We start from the raw sequence: 7,500 nt of genomic DNA, 5'->3' as shown, positions 1-7,500 counted from the left end.
GTAAAAAAAAGATAGCAAAAAGATATTAGATGTCAAATGTTTGTCTCGGTGTCCAAATGCTAATACATATAAAACTAGTTAAATACATAGTATATATGCAGTATATATACATTATATATCTATATATATTGATAATAATAATAATGATAAGATCACAATAGTTTATGTTTTACTAAAATTGGTATAAAATTGGTGACAATAAAAATTGCCACATAATTATTTTTATCTATACTGTTTAGACCTACATATTTAATTATAAATTTTTAAATTAATTAAATTTTTTTAGATGACATTTTTCAAGTTAAATAATAAGTCAATATTACAAAACAATATCTAAATAATTATAAATGACGCTTATATTTTGTAAATTTTTTCTATAAATATATATATATTTATTTATATTGTAGACAATAATATAGTCATATCATGACATGACGTTCATATATAATTACTATGACATAAAACAATGAGATAACTAATAATATTATATTATCCACACAAAAAAAACATACAAACAATTGTTACTAAATTTTTATATAATAGTATCTTTTAGTTTCTTTTAAATTAATACTAATAATTATAACAATGTCGCAAACATCATATATAGTATATACACACACAGTATCATTGAACCAATATGTGTCTATTTTAAAATTATCTTGATAAATTATTTAATAGACGTATGTATGACAAATAACAATAAAATATTATTATTATTTTTTTTAAAATAAAAATTGCTTTTTTTAATAAGGATCGACATATAACTTACAGTAGTTTTTCTAGTGTATAATAAATTGTATATAATATACTTTAAAGTATATAAGTTTATATGAATTTTATATATATATATATATATATATAGGTGGCTGCTATTTGTGAGGTTAATGAAAGTTTAATTAATGAGATAATAAGACTATAATTATTATTACTATATATATGTAACTTATTTGTTGCAAATTATAGTTTTATGATATCACATAATAGATTGCAGTATATATTTATAATTTTATTGTTTTTTTGTTGTATCTTTTTTATGCTATTTACTAATGTTTATTGAAAGTGATGTGTGTCTGTGTGTGTGTGTGTGTGTTTGCTTATCATAAAACAATATACTGTATATAAAATGTAGATTTAATAGTCATTAAAATATAATTTTTAAACACACACACACACTCACTATAATATATACAGTATATATACTGTATATATATAATATGGAAACTTCTCAATGACTGTGGGGATAGAAATTGTCATTAAATTAGTATTAATATTGTATTATTATATAATAATTTTGGTGTTTTTTGTTTGATGGACACTAAACAACAAAACAAAACAAAAAAAATATCATTATTCTAAAACATAACGTATTTTTCATTGTTTTAGTATTATTATTGTTAAAACATTTTTCAAAATTAAATGTCCATTATTACTATTTATGATTATTATTATTATTATTATTTTGTTTTTAACAATTTTCATTATTATTATGTAAGTTTAGTTAGTTTATTATATATAAATTTATATTTATATATAATATATATTATTCTCATGTGAAAATTTCTATATTGTTTTATACATTAATTTTTTTTCTCTCTTTCTCTATCTCTATAAATTTTGCTAATAATAATAATAGCAGCAACAATTTTAATTTATATACATATTTTTTAGTATACCCATAGTTTTTTTGGCTGGTTATTGCTGGTATTCAAACAACAACAAAAAACTAATGTCCAGTTAATTTGATAATTTGTATTCATAATTGACAATCAATGTCTATGCAATTAACTGTATGTATTTATTTCATTGTACTGTATATATATATTGTATATACTGTAGTTTTAATGTTACTTTGAAAAAAACTAATTTTTTTGTATGAGATATTAAATTACTATTATAATTATTATTATTATATAAACGAGTCATATATATATATATATATTTATAATATTAATTATTATAACTTTTGTTTTTAAATATAATTATTCATATTATTGTTAATTTATATATTCATATAATGTATATAATATGTTGTATTATTTTGTAAGAATATATTATTACCTGTATTTTTTTTATTAATATATTTGGAAATTTTTTGTTTTGTTTAATTATATTAATTAATATCTATCTTAATAGATAATTTAGCAATAAAAATGCTAGTCATAGATAGCATTTTTATTTAAATATATTGTAGTTCATAATAATTTTTATACAATGACCTGGAATATCCGTGTGAAATAATTAATTTGTTAGTTAATAAAATAAATTTTTATTTTATTTATTCATTTGTATAGTATATGGAGGAAAAATATATTAATACATATTTTAATTCATTTATTTGTAATTTATAAGTAAAGTTTCAATAATCTATAATTTATAACAATTATTTTTTATGAATATACCATATATTTTAGTATTCACACAATAAACTGTAGATTTTTATTTTAATAGCACTATTGCCCTCTATATGTCTAATTTATTATTATTATTACAGTTTTATCATTAAGTATTAATATGTTTTACTTTTGACTCAAAAATTTAAATAAAGATAATGAGGAATATTAATATTTTTTTTTAGTTTATAGATAAACTGAATATACTGTAAGTATATAATTAATTAATTGTTTTTTAAATTTAGTTTAACTTATTCTTAGTTTATTTTGTTATTCTAATATCTTATTCAATATATGAATATTTATAAATATATTTATTCTATAAATAGTTTGTACTCTCAAAATAATTTAATATATTTTTTTAATTAAGTTTAAAATTAAGTTATAAACTAAAAATAATTTGTTTCTAATAATTTCAAATTAATTTTTTGTATTGTATTATTGAAAAAAAATTAATTTAGTAAAAATTTAAAACCCTTACTGATTATCATAACATAGTGATAATGATATTTATTTATTACTTAAATAAATTAAAATATTTTATATTTAAATGATATTACAATCAAAAGAAAACAACATTTTTTTAATGAAAATAAATATTTTTATATCTTTTTATTATCATATTATACTTATTGTATTATACAGTACAATGAAATATTAACACATTAAACAAACAAAATAATAATAATAAGTTGTAAAAGTTTGGAAAAACATTTACAAAAAAAATATGAGACATACAAAAATTATTTATGATAAATTATAAATAAAAATATCAATAAATAAATATTTCAATAAATAAATAATTATAAAATGATAATATAATATACATTGAGAGTAAAAAAAATAATATTAAAACTTGTGTGTCTATTATGAAATTGTGTGTATATTTTGCCTATAATATACATATAGTGCTAATAAATTACAGCTCCTGTTCCTCGACGACAACATTGTTTTGTAGGCCATTCCTCGGCCGACAACCACATTTGGTATGATTGGTAAACGATATCTTATCGATATGTTGTTCCTGTTGCACACCTCCAGCACCGGCAGCTCGTTGTGAGCTACCGTTTCCATTGCGGTTATCAGACTTTTTCAATGATACCGTATAGAAGTATAGGTCCACTGTTTGGGTTTCCAATGGTTGACAGGTTTGGGTCGAGTGGGGACAACAGCCGGTTAGATCACTGCAACGGTGCAATAGTGTTGCACGCGGTAGGTATACCTGAGACACATACATGCAAAAAAATATTAAAATAATTAAGTGATTTTAATTTTAATTATAGCTATAATATGCTATAACATAATATATATTGTATATAAAAATATATTTTTAATTTATTAATTTTACTTTTTTGTGTAAAAATATGTTATTTTTCTACTAATTAACTAATTTATATGTTAGTCTGTATTAGTATCTTAAGTGTTCACACTGTGTGTGTGTGTGTGTGTAATAAATGATATGAAATTTTCATATCTATAATAAATAAGTAATATAGATGAATGTATAAAAATATATTTAATATGAAAGATGATATATATTTTTAAAAAAGATATATTACTGGGATTTTTTTATTACCTAATAATATTATATTTTATTGCTATTATATATCATTTATATATTATTCAAAAATTATAATTATTTTTTATTTAACATTTATTGGCGGCTAGTGTTTCAACTAGTCTTTTATTTATCAACTATATATATATATAAGAAGGCGGTCAATCGATCTTGAGCGGCGTATTTTTTGAATAACTTTTGAACGGTAAGAGATAATTTAATTCTGTAAAATACATTTAAGAATATCATATCGACCTGACTTAATATACACGAAATCACAAAACTAGGATGACCAGATATACAAAATATCGGGACCAACGAAAGACACTATGCTACAGGTCAAACTAAAATTGATAAATTTATTATGATTATGAAAATTTATAGTCAAGAAATAATAGTTTAACATAAAAAAGAATCATCAAAATCGGATTGGTAGTTTTGTTTTTATGGCTTATTAAGTTTGTCATAAATCATATTATATAAAATAGTCTAAAATAAAAATGACGTCATTTATGAATATTATATATTTATTAGATGATATTTTCAAATATATTACTAATTCTAAAAACGAAATTTTAATAACTCGACTCGTTTTCGAAATAATCGAATTTCAATATAAATTATAATATCAAATTACAATAATGTGATTTATATTGAAATTCGAATATTTCGAAAACTAGTCGAGTTATTAAAATTTCGTTTTTAGAATTAGTAATATATTTGAAAATATCATCTAATAAACATATAATATTCATAAATTACGTCATTTTTATTTTACACTATTTTATATAATAGGATTTATGACAAACTTAACAAATCATAAAAACAAAACTAGCAATTCAATTTTGATGATTCTTTTTTTATATTAAACTATTATTTATTGACTACAAATTTTGCCTGTCATAATAAATTTGTGAGTTGTAGTTTGACCTGTAGCATAGTGTCTTTCGTTGGTCCCGATATTTTGTATATCTGGTCATCCTAGTTTTGTGATTTCGTGTATATTAAGTCAGGTCGATATGATATTCTTAAATGTATTTTACAGAATTAAATTATCTTTTACCGTTCAAAAGTTATTCAAAAAATACGCCGCTCAAGATCGATTGACCGCCTTCTTATATCTCAAAATAATTAATTTTTTATAATAATGTTAGATTTAATTAAATTTTTTGTATATAAAATTTACTCATCAATTATTTTATCAATTGTATTAAATGATATTTTTATTTAAGTATAGCAAGTCTAGTGTATTAGTATATTATTTAAATAATTATTTTATAAACATTTTAATTGGCAATTTGTTATGCAACTTAAATGTGTTATTTATGGATATAAATATAATATTACAGTATTTTTTTATTGTTTTTAATGGCAATTTAAACTAAATATTTAGATATTTTTTTATTTTTTATAATAACTATTAAGATTTGAAAATAATATTTAAAAAAACAAAATCATCGAAAAAAATTGATAAATTACTTTCAAAAATATTACATTAATAATAAAATATCTATTAACAAATTTTTAAGTGAAAAATTATTTCTTACATTTTTATTATATTTCACTGTAAAATATATCAGTTTTATTCACACAAAAAAATTTAATAGCAAATCCATTAATGTTTTAAATCATTTAATGTAAATGATATGGTATTATTTTAATAAAAAAATAATATATAATTAGGTTATTCAACTAAAGTTTTAATTTGAAATTATAATATTATATTTATCTATTTTAATGATAATATGTAATACCTAACAACAACAAAAATTATCTAAAAATATTGAATACTTAATATTATCATTTAAAAATAACATTGAATACTTAAATAAAGTAATAAAAAGTGAAAATAAATTTTATATACATTAAAAAAAAATTTAAGAATTCAGGCATTTATTTCAATTAATATTTTCAATTAATATTTTATTTTAAAAAGTAAAGTATTATTAATATTATATTATAGTTGTATATCTAAAATAATAAATTATTTATTTATATATATATATAGTAAAATAGTATACAATAATTTAATGTTATTTGGAAAAAATTAACTTGTTAATTTTTTTCTCAAAAAAACTACCTTGGTAGCCTCGTTAAAATAGACAAGTTGCGGTTTGGGTTCGTAACAGTTGGCCAACTCATTGACACGAGCACCATGCTCAAAAGCTAACCGTGCTAGAGATTCAACGGTGCGTCTACTATACACACATTGTGTCATCAAATTGACGACAATTATCAATAAAAACAGTAATTTCTGATTATTACTATTATTATTATTATTATTATTATTACTAAATGCAATTGATATCATTGTTATTGTTAGTATTGTCTAAAATTAAACTAGTTAAAAAAAATTTTTAGCTGTAAAACAACAACAAAAATAATAATTATAATTGTTGACAATATTATTATGACATGTCAAACAGCAACAACAACATAGACACACAAATTATTATATAATAAAGATAATAATCAGTTGTTAATTATGTTATACACGTGGATATATATATATATATATGACTTGATTGCCAATTGACACTTAAAATTATATATATACTGTATTTTTTAGCTAAATTATAACATTTAGATTATTATTATATATTTTTTTTAGATAACACAATTCAAATGTCACAAATATATAAACGTAAATTATTAGTATTAATATTATTAAAATGATAGCTTATAATCATCATCATCATAATTTTTTGTTTGCACATAAAGATATATCATATCGTATCATATCATCAATGATTACTGCCAACGAAAAAAAATCTACCTGTGCTTAAAGTTAACTCAGGTGCTTATACAGTGTGTGTGTTTGTGTGTGTATCACTGGCACATACAAATAAATCTCATAAAAATTGTTCACTAGTGGCTTAGTTTAGTTAAATAATTTTTTTTTAATAAATAACAACAAAACTAACAAAAATAAAAATAAAATAAAAACTTTATATATAAATGAGATTCCAATCAATTTGTTTTCAACAACACTTACAGTACATAACTTTTTTTCTGAAAACTTTTTTTAAAAAAAAACTTTTTCTTATTTTTATTATTTTAACTTTTTTTTCTTCTCACTGCTATACAGAAACAAAACAAAAAATATTTATATATATATATATAATAATTAATACTATTATTACAAATATTCCGATTCTTGCTATTATTATTAATCTGTAAATTCAATTCAAGTAATCATTACTCTCTTTCAACTCAAAAAAATGTAGTACAGTGCCGATAGACGGATATATTTAAACTAAAATAACTAATATATAACTTTTATAACTTATATATATATATATATTTCACTGGCTTTGAGCTGTCGTTTATGTTTTGTGAAAACAACAACAAAAATGTTTTCACATTTTATTTATACTGAATACCGAGTATCTAACAAAATATCATTAATTTTTTAAACGTTTTTAACGAATTGATATATACTATACACTCATACCTTATAATATATATATATATACCATTACCACAATATTATATAATATATTTAAAAAAACCCATAGATTTGTAGCAAACAAATCAAAAAAATGTTGTTTG

This window comes from Oppia nitens, unplaced genomic scaffold, assembly GCF_028296485.1.
Source record: "Oppia nitens isolate AA-2021 unplaced genomic scaffold, nextdenovo-longstitch-racon4-pilon3 scaffold3_pilon_pilon_pilon, whole genome shotgun sequence".
Classification (NCBI taxonomy): Eukaryota; Metazoa; Arthropoda; class Arachnida; order Sarcoptiformes; family Oppiidae; genus Oppia; species Oppia nitens.
Note: the sequence above shows the minus strand (reverse complement) of the source record.